Source organism: Tupaia chinensis, unplaced genomic scaffold, assembly GCF_000334495.1.
Source record: "Tupaia chinensis unplaced genomic scaffold, TupChi_1.0 Scaffold000303_1, whole genome shotgun sequence".
NCBI lineage: Eukaryota > Metazoa > Chordata > Mammalia > Scandentia > Tupaiidae > Tupaia > Tupaia belangeri.
The window spans coordinates 1,864,963-1,875,450 of record NW_006159793.1 but is presented as its reverse complement, the minus strand read 5'-3'; the positions used below and the strand labels follow the sequence as shown (position 1 = coordinate 1,875,450).

Here is a 10,488-nt window from a genome sequence, read left to right as displayed (position 1 = left end):
CTCTCTGGCAAGCACATCCCTCTATAACAAAAATCTCTCTTAAAAAAAAAAACCTAGTGAAATTCAGATAATCTGGAGTTCAGCTAATAGGACTATATCAGTGTTCCTTATTTTTTTTAATTATTAGAATTATTTTATTTAACTTTATTTATTTATTTATAATTTGAGCAGAGAGGGACAGAGCCAGACATGGAGAATGAGAAAACAAGCTGCCAGGTCCAGGACCTGAACCGTGGCCGGCAATGTGGGAGTCCAACACTCTTAACCACCATGCCACCTGCCGGCCCCAGTGTTTCTTATTTTTGACAAATAGATTATGGTAATATAAGATGGTAACAGCAGGGCAAATAGTGGTTAGTGGCATACAGGAATGCTATATTATCTGCAAATTTTTTGTAAATCTGAAATTTTTGTTTTGTTTTGAGTTTTTGCCATAGGGTGCATGTATTCACCAGAGAGAGACGAGAGAGAGAGAAAGAAAGTGAGAAATCACCCCCACAGGAGTGTAATCCCTTCTCCATTCTCCTCCTGGGATTTTGGACATGCATGCTGACATGCTCAGTGTCTTTCAAGCCAATCAGTTGGCCATGTGAGATCCAGCCATCTTAACCCCTTACTACCTTCTGGCCCCCAAATTAAGTTACTGGGAAGAAAAACCCAAAGAAAAACAAAACACAAATGAGAGGTGTTTTCCTACTGTTAGTATGGTATCTTTCTTTTTTTTTTTTTTTTAGGATTATTTCTCATTAAAATTTATTTATAGAGACCAGCAGGTGGTGTGGTGGTTAAGGTGCTAGACACTCCCATATGGCCAACCACAGTTCGAGTCATGGACCTGGTGGCTTGTTTTCCCTCTGTGCGTGTATGTGCATGTGTCTGTCTCTGGTCAAATTAAAATAAGTTAAATGAATAAATAAAATTAAATAAATAATTCTTTAAAATATTATTTATTATCATTATTATTTTTAAAAATTTGACCAGAGAGAGAGAAAGGGAGAATGTGAAAGCAAGCTACCAGATCCAGGATTTGAACCGTGTCAGCCATGTGGTTCCTTAACCACCACGCCACCTGCTGGCCCCCAGTCTGGTTTCTCAGGCAGGATGAGGTGCACAGACCCTCAAATGGTAGACATGCCCACATGAAAATCCTAGCTCCGCAGCTTTAAACCCTAGGCTTGACCTCTCAGCCATCCAGTGAGAACAGCCATGATGGCTGCCTTGTGGGGGATCATCAGAATTAAAACAGATGAAAGGTTTAGGCACTGCACTTGGCACCTGTTCTGTTCTGAGGCCAAGCAGCATGAGGGACAGCTGGCTGGAATCCCAGTGGAGAAATGCTGGTGACCGCGGGCACATTCCTTTTATTTCCTGTGGTGGGACTTTGCAACTTGTCCTCCTGTCTCTCGGTAACCAGGGATGCAATCAGCTGTTCCTTTCATGGTTTAGTTTGCAAGGAAAGCCAAGTCATGACGCAGTTTAGCTTGGAGCACAGCAGCCTCTCCATCACTGAGGGGTGCATTTCCAAAATCCCCAGAGGAAAATGGAGGAGAAGGGAGGGCGGCATGGCCATCCCCTCTGAGGAGTGACTTCTCACTTTCCCTCTTTTTCTGTCTCTGTCTCTTTGTCTCTTTCTAGTGGACCCCAGTGAGCACATGTGTCCTATGGCAAAAGTCTTTTTTTAAAAGGAATTTTAAATTTTATTTATTTATCATTCTTATTATTTTGTTTTAATTTGACTAGGGAGACACACACACACACACACACACACAGGTGGGAGAGGGGGAAGAGAGAGAGGATTCCACTCCCCAGGTCCAGGACTGGAACTGTGGTCAGCTCTGTGGAAGTCAAGTGCTTTAACCACCATGTCACCTGCCAGCCCCTGGCAAAATTCTTTTTTTTTTTTGTAGTTTTTTTTCTCTTTTTTTGAAGAGGTTTTTGCTATAGGGCATGTGTGCTCGCCAGACAGAGAGAGACAGAGAGACAGCGAGAAATCCCCCCCCTGGGGGAATGGCCACGCTATAATCCCTTCTCCTTCATTCTCCTCTGGGGATCTTGGGCACGCATGCACATGTGCCCAGTGTGAGTTTAAGCTTCCGAGTCTGGGACTCAAATCACGGTCGGCTACATGGGAGTCCAGCAACATAGCCATTACAATAACTGCTGGTCCCGACCTCTGGCAAAATTCTTAAAAATAAATAAATGAGGGGACCAGCAGTTGGTATAATGGCTATATCGCTGGACTCCCATGTAGCCGACCGTGATTTGAGTCCCAGACTCGGAAGCTTAAACTCACACTGGGCACATGTGCGTGCGTGCCCAAAATCCCGAGTGGAGAATGGAGGAGAAGGGATTGTGGCATGGCCATCCCCTGGGGGATGATTTCTTGCTTTCTGTCTCCCTGTCTCTCTCTGTCTTTCTGGCGAGCATATGCACCCTGTAACAAAAACCTCTCCAAAAACACACAAACAAAAGACTAATTAATTAATTAATAAAAAGAAGGTGGGGGAGGCCTGAGAGTAGCCAGGTCTCATTCTGTCCCAACCCCAATCCTCAACCCCAAATTGAGGGAGTTAAACTTGACATCCATAGTAAGCCAGAAATAGAGATTTCTGGGCTAATGCGGCTCCAGGTAGGGGTGTTCCTGAGATCTTGGCAGAAGCAAAAGCAAATCTTTGGAGAAAACCACCCACAACTAAGGCCTTCTAGTTTCCTTTAGATTAGGTAAAACCAAATATGAGTCCACAAGAAAAAAATCAACACACTTGGAAGCAAGCCACCAGCATGAGAGGCAGCAGAGAGAGCACACAGGTCTGGTACCACCCTCCCAGCCAAGGCTTCTGATGACGTGAGAATCAGCATGTGAGGTAACTTCATGGCAAATGTCAGAGGAAATACACAATAGAATGAAAAAAGCAGACAATGGCTATAAATAGTAATCACGTATATTTGAAAGAAATAAGAAAAATTCTCAGGAAAATACATATGATCATCAAAATACTCAGTAGTAGGTGAAATCAGAGATTAGAGGCAGTGAAGGAAGAATTACTGAGCTGCAAAATCAATAAGAAATTACAGAATGGATTCCAAGGGGACAGGAAGGAATTGTTTCCTCCGAGTTCTGCCTGGGCCAGAGCCCTTGCCTTGCCAGCTGACCCTGGCTTCCAGCCTGCATTCGTTCACACACGTGGTGACAGGTAGAGAGTACTGTCAAGGCCGTCGCAGTCTCTGTGCCGCATCGGAAACCCTTTCCCAAGATGTGGCTATAGGGGCACTTTACATTGACCTTAGCCCTGAAGAGAAGATGTATTCAAATAAGGGACTTCAAATAGGGCCAGTTTTGTCCTGGTAGGTGTAGTCCTAAGGTGGTGAGCGTTAGCCAGGGCCAGAAGTTTTAGAGAGGTGGACTTGAGCCTCAAAGAAGAGTTTCTTCCTTTAATTTATTCATTCATTATTTACTTGTTTTATTTTGGGTTTTTGCCATAGGGTGCATGTGCTTGCCAGAGGGACAGATGGAGATAGTGAGAGAGAAAGTGAGAACTTACCCCCTCCCAGAAGGGATGACCACATCGTAATCCCTTCTCTTCCATTCTCCTCCTGGGACTCTGGGGAGGCATGCATATGTACCTGGCATGATCTGAGCTGCCAGGTCTGGGACTCGAACTGCTGGCGGCCGTGTGCAAATCCAGTGCTTTAACCACCACACTACCTACTGGCCCCAAGAAGAGTTTCAAAAAAAGAGTTGCTCAAAGAGGGAGAAAGACGACTTCATGAGATGGTGATCTCTCCATCATTGGAGACACACGAGTGCGAACCAGGCCTCCAAAGACCACAAGATTCACTCAGTGCACCAGAGACTGTGGTTCCATGGTATCGCCTCTCTTCCCCTTCTGTTGAAACAGGCGTTTCCATTTTCAGCTGGATGTACGACTGATCAGAACAAAGACTACAGGGCTGGTCCCTTAGTACAGCTGTTAAGTGCAGAGCTTAGGGAGCCAGATCCTGCCGGGGTCCAGCCTCGGCATGGGTGGGTTATCTCGACGAAGGCGGAGAAGGTGAACAGAAGACAGAGGCCTCGATGCCTTTTCATGCACGTCCTATGCCGGACACCCCTCAAAGATCGCTCTCTGAGGGGTGACAACTGCTAGGAATCATCGTGTGTTTTTATTGAAAACGTGTTACATTCAAGTAAAGGGAGAGGGGCTGGTGTTTCAATTAACAGCTCATAAAGTTTTTTAACAATAGAGAACATAGATTCTATTTAGGGTTTGATTAAGGGCGGGTCTAGTGCAGTTCCGCAATTGTAGATGGGTCTCCATGGAATGCAGTTTCCGGGAAAGCGGTTCTGGTAAGCAGAGGTGATTATCAGCTGATGCGGCGCAGCAGCCATCTTGTGATTACTGGGAATGGTGCTGAGAAAAGAAAATCTCAAGAATAGATATTAGTTCTTATGGATCTTAATAAAGAATGATACTTATACAGTTTTGTAGGGATCTAAAACTTAATTTGAGGAATCCTAATATATTTATCTATTTCACTTGGAGAGGGCGGAGGTGTCCTGGGCCAGTTTTGGTCTAATCCTATTTTACATAAAGAAAGGATTAAGTTTACCTTAATGTATTTTGAAGGGCCTTCCAAAGGTCAAGATTACTTCTGCCTAGAAAGAACTTCAGTCCACCCTCTATTGTGACCATGGAGATAAAGCATTGTAATTAATAGTACCTGATCAGAGCAAAGGGGAGCAGTTGGGGGACATCCTGGAAGAATTTATCGTACACTCAGGATGTATAAGAGAGCTATGTAATTCTTTTAAGTAGTATATTGGGGAGCCAGAGGGGGGTCGCTTCCCAGTAAGGCTGCCACAGTTTCTGGAGCAAATAGCAAAACAGCCTTGCTGACATGCTAATTGACCCAAGCTTTGTTCCAAGGTGTGTGTGTGTGTGGGGGGGTGCACAACAGTGGTCTTGCCAACATGTTGATCCGATGGGAAGCGGAGCTCAAAGGTCGGGGGGCTCAGACAGATCCTGGGGCCTCGCTGGGTGGACTCCTCCAAGAGTGGTTGGAATTCCAGCCTTAGCAGCTTGAACACCATGCTGGGTGCATATGCGCATGTGTGAGCATGTGCCTTAAATCCTGGCAGATTGGAGAGAAGAAGGGATTGTGGTGTGACCATGCACCATTGGGAGGTGCTTTCTCTCTCCCTCCCTCTCTCTCTTCTGGTGAGTGCAGGCCCTCTAGGGGAGGGGGGCTAAGAGAAGAAAAGGGAAAGAAGAAGGGAAGGGTCTATCTTATGAAAAATAAAATTATAAAGAAATTAGAAAAAAAAAAAAAAGAGTAAATACAGAAGTCCCCAGCCTCCCCAGGCAGCTAGGTGTGATTCATCTGTCTGCATTACGGCCAGGGAGGCGTAAGCTGAGTTGTGCAGACGATTTCCAGGGTGTATCTTTTAAAGAAGGCATGCTCTCTCTAGATTCTTGCTTCCAGATCTCTGCGGAACTGGTCGCCTGATCGAGCCTTTGCAGGTCAATTAGCCACCCCTCACCCCTGGCCGTCATTCCCAAGCTATTGATCCCTGCATTCTGCCATGGGCGCAGCCCTCAACCCCACCCGACATAGAGGTGCGGCCAAGTCTGGTGCTCCCCAAATCTGAGCATGCATCCACTCGGATCCTAGGCCTTACCTCCAGAGTTTCTGACTTAGTACGTCAGGGAAGGAGGCCTGAGATTTGCATTTCTAGTAAGTGCCCAACCAGCGTGATGTTGATGGGCCAGAGACTGCACTTGGAGAACCCCTGGACTTGGAGATGACTAGGCTGGTCTATTTAGGCCAGTGCTGTCTCCCAGCGCCTGGAACAGTGCACACCTGGTGTTCTAGAAATATTTGTGATTCACATGACAGCAATCATCTCAGTCGGTTGCTTTGAGGTAAGTACTGCTGTGGTCCACATTTTACATGTGGGAAACTGGGGGTCAGAGAGGTTCAGTGACTTATTCAGGGCACACAGCTAGAGAGGGGGAGAGCTGGGATTAGAACCTACGTTTGTCTACAGCCACAGACACAGCTGTGCCCTTAATCACATTTCTCATCAAGAGAATGCTGGGACTCAGCACACCCAAGATACCAGGGAAGTTGAGGAAGAGGATGAGGAGGTGGGGAGGACCCTCCCTGGGCCAGCATCTCTGCAGAGGGTTGGGAAGTAGAAGGTAGCAGAGTCCTGCCTTGAAGGGAGCCCCACTGCTGTGGGAGCTTGCCTCAGCCACCAGGTGGCAGCATTGTTCTGACACGGAGAGGCCTCCTGCACCAAGCCTGGGTTCTGATCTGGATTCTGTCTCCCTCCATTCTACCACCCTCTGCATATCCCATCTTTATGTGCCTTGGTTTCCACATATTTCCAGAAGAGACTGGCTCTCCATGAACTCCAAAGAGACTTTGCAGCTCAGATCCCATATGTATGAGACAGAGGCAGTCGGTACAATTCAATGTCCCTGACCTGAAGTGCCATCTCTCTTCCTCCCTGCCAGAAAACGACGACAAAACCCACTAGAAAGAGCACAGAAGAAATGCAATGCAAGCCGTGCACTGATCTCGAATTTTCTAGTAGCCATATTAACAAAATACAAAAGTGACACTACATATAGATAGATAGATAGATAGATAGACAGACAGACAGATAGACAGATAGATAGATATCTTTTTATTGCTAGAGGTATGTGCATGAGTGACAGAGGAGGAAACAGCCCTCTGACAGGACGTGCTCATGCCTCAATCCTTTTCCTGCATTTCCCCATCCCATCAGGATGTTGGGTATACACACACACTCGGCATGTTTTTCCAAGTGACGGGACTAGGATTTGAACCATGGTCAGCCATAAGGGACTGGGTTCCCTAGGAGCAGTGCTTATCCACTGCTCTATAGGTCCAGATAGACATTAGTTTTAATAATGTATTCTATTTAACCTAGTGTTTCCAAAATATTTTCATTTCAATATATAATCAATATAAATCAGATTAAGATGTTTTCTTGGGTACTAAGTTAAAATCTATTTTGCATTTTACACTTACAACATGTCTCACTTTGGGGTGGCCAGATTTCAGGGGCTCACCTACTACATGTGGGAAGTAGCTACCATATTATTATTTTATTTTTCACTTATTATTATTATTTTCTATAGGGCACATGTGCTTGCCAGAGAGAGAGAGAAAGCAAGCTGTCAGGTCTGGGACTCGAACTGCAGTTAACCATGTGAGAGTCCAGCATCTTAACCACCACGCCACCTGCTGGCCCTACCATATGATAGATAGATAGCATAGCCCTAGGCTGATGCCAGACTTTTACTGAGGCAGGCAGTATGCTGAGTGGTTTGTATACATAATGCTTACCTTAATCAGTCTCAACACCACCTTATGAAGTAGGCAAGGTTATTATTAGTCCCATTTTGCAGATAAAGAAAACGAGGCTTGGGGCCAGCAGGTAGCATGGTAGTTAAGGCACTGGACTCCTACATGGTCAACCACGGTTTGAGTCCAGGATCTGCTGGCTTGAAACTCAGCCAGGCATGTGTGCATGAGTGTCCACAATACCAAGAGAAGAATGGAGGAAGGGATTGTGGTGTGGCCATCTCTCGTTAGGGGTGGTTTCTCTCTCTCTGTCTCCCTCTGTGTCTCTGGCAAGCCCACACACCCAGAGATTTTTTAGCAAAAATATCCAAAAAAAAAAAAAAAAAAAAAAAAAAGAAAGAAAGGAAGGAAGAAAAGAAACTAAGGCTTATGGAGTACCTTGATCAAGACCACATAGCAATAAGTAGAAGAGTCTGGATTTGAATTTAGCTCTATCTGGCTCCGGAATCAGGGCTTCTCTTCATGCCAGAACGCTGCCCTGTGAGTAGATGCTTAGCATATGCAGTCAGCGGAGTCAGCCCAGAGGAATTCCAAATCTGGGGACTGCAAGGGCCTGGAGCAAACAAACAGGCCTGTGAAGGCGGGAGGGGAGGCCTTGAAGCTACATTTTCCCACCCCCGTTGTGTGGTTGGCGAAGCCGAGCTTTCCTGGCAACCAACCAGGGACTCTGCAAGAGGAAGCCACGACCCTGGGAAAATCATTGAGATGTTCGAGATGAGATGAACTTGAAAAATCTACCTTTAGAAGGAAATAAGCCTTGAGAACGGCAAAACAACAGAAATAACCTGTAGGTGAGTGCAGAAGAGGGCACAATTCTTTATTTTTAATATATATATATTTTTTGAGAGGTTTTCGCTATAGGGTGTGTGCGCTTGCCAGATAGACAGAGAGAGACATAGAGACAGAAAGCAAGAAATCACCTCCCAGGGGGGATGGTCACGCCGCAATCCCTTCTCCTCCATTCTCCTCTCGGGATCTTGGGCACACACGCACACATGCCTGGCGTGAGTTTTAAGCCACCGGATCCGGGACGCAAACCGCGGTCGACTACGTGTGAGTCCAGCGACGTAGCCATTATGCTAACTACTGGTTCCCCTATTTTTAAAATATTTTTAGAGGTTTTTGCTATAGAGCGCATGTGCTTCCCAGAAAGACAAAGAAACAGGGAGACAGAAAGTGAGAAATCACCCCCAGGGGGGATGGCCACGCCACAATCCCTTCTCTTCCATTTTCCTCTTGGGATCTTGGGCACGCACGTACATGCACCCGGAGTTTAAGTCACCGGGTCTGGGACTCAAACCGTGGTCGACTATATGGGAATTCAGCAACATAGCCATTATGCTAACTGCTGGTCCTCTTTATTTTTTTTTAAAGAATGATTTATTTCATTTTATTTATTATTATTTAATTTGCTATAGGGCATGTGTGCTCACCAGAAAGAGAGAGACAGAGAGAGAAAGAGAAAGTGAGAAAGCAAGCCTCCTGGTCCAGGACTTGAACCGTCTTCGGCCATGTGGGAGTCTAGCACCCCAACCACCACACCACCTGCTGGCCCCCAAGAGAGCAGAATTCTAAGGGCCAGGGCTAAACCTAAGTGTGGACCTTACCGGGCGACAAGCTGTAGCTGTACCTCCGGGAAAGTAACAACCATAATGAGACGTTAGCAGCTAAAATGCAGTAAGCACTTACTAAGCAACCTAAGCGAAGCGTGCTAAGTAGGTCTCATAAGCACCTGAGGAAGTCGGGTCTACTGTCATTGCCATCGTTCAGAAGAGGAGACGGCCGCAGGGCACTGGGAGGTAGCAGAGGTGGGATTCAGCCAGAGCCACTCGAGGCCCCTCTGTCCTATGGTTGTGAATGCTACCAGCTGCTGCTAAGGCAGAGTATGTTCCCTCTTCACATTTCAGCCTGGTGTCCTAGACCACCGTCTGCACGCCAGTGTGGATATCACAACAGAACACGGCCAGAACGAAACTCTGGCTCCACTTCTGGAATGTGCTCTTCTTGGCGCAGGCTCAGGGCAGGCCACCATGGAGCACTGGACACGCCAAACCTGGGCACCATCTTTGCTTCCCTCTCCCTCGGCCACACGAGTCCCTCGAATGGCAATCCAATCTGTCTCCTTCTCTCCAACCCACCACCTCCCGAGGTCACCATAACCTCCACACTGCTTCAACTCCTAACCAGACTTCTGGCTCCTGTGCCTGCACCCTAAACTCTAATCTAAACAACACACAGGGTTGTAAGGATAAACGGCCCCAGCAGCTCCCGCCAGGACCCTCTGCTGGCTCCCCACGGTTCTCTGACTAATATCAAGACCTACCTCGAATTCGCAACAAACCCGGAGTCGCAGTTGCTGCAATTCTGTCTTCAGCTTCACAGTGTTGCCCCTGGCCAAAAACGCACTGAGTCATCTCCAAGTTCGAAGCATTCAGCAAACAATGGCAAGGCTGAGCCAGCAGAAACGGACACCTGATTTTCATGACAAATATGGTAGCGCTGTATTAGCTAGAGGAGCCACTTTCTGTGTTGCTGTATGGACATACACAGCAACACAAATTGGAATAGCATGGCACCTGTCCCCTGTTGGCAGAGTCACCCCAAAGGAACAGGGAGATCAGTGATCATCCCAGCTGGTGTAATACTGAATTGTTTCAAAACCAACTTACAACTGATGCCAAGAAAAAGCACTATCTACCCATCAAAATACGGCATTATTGAAGAAATAAAGTATGTTCGAAACCTTCAAAAAAAATAATAATATCAAGGGGCTACCAGGCCTGCAAGACCTGGACCTGGCCTGTCTCTGGCCAACATCTGACACCCCTCTCCCCCTCACTCCAGTCCGCTCCATCACTGCACTTCACTGCTCCATATGGGCCGAGGACTTCCTGTTCTCGAGAATGACATCACCTTCCCGGCACCCCAGTGTGAAAGCTCAGCAGTGGCGTGGCCCCATCCCCGCAGGGTCCAGCCTGAGTGACGCAGGCTTTCCCTCCTGGCTGTTCACCCATCGTCTCTCTTCTCCACTCCCTCGGCTACAGCCCCCATCACGCCTGGTCTCTGCAGTGCCACTCAACACAGCCTCCTGGC

At 46.9% G+C, this 10,488-nt stretch overlaps 1 pseudogene; it reads left to right on the top strand.

The window, feature by feature from the left end:
• Nucleotides 1–9,067: 9,067 nt before the first annotated feature.
• LOC102467887 (cytochrome c oxidase subunit 7B, mitochondrial pseudogene) lies at nt 9,068–10,019 on the top strand (annotated as a pseudogene).
• Nucleotides 10,020–10,488: the final 469 nt, after the last annotated feature.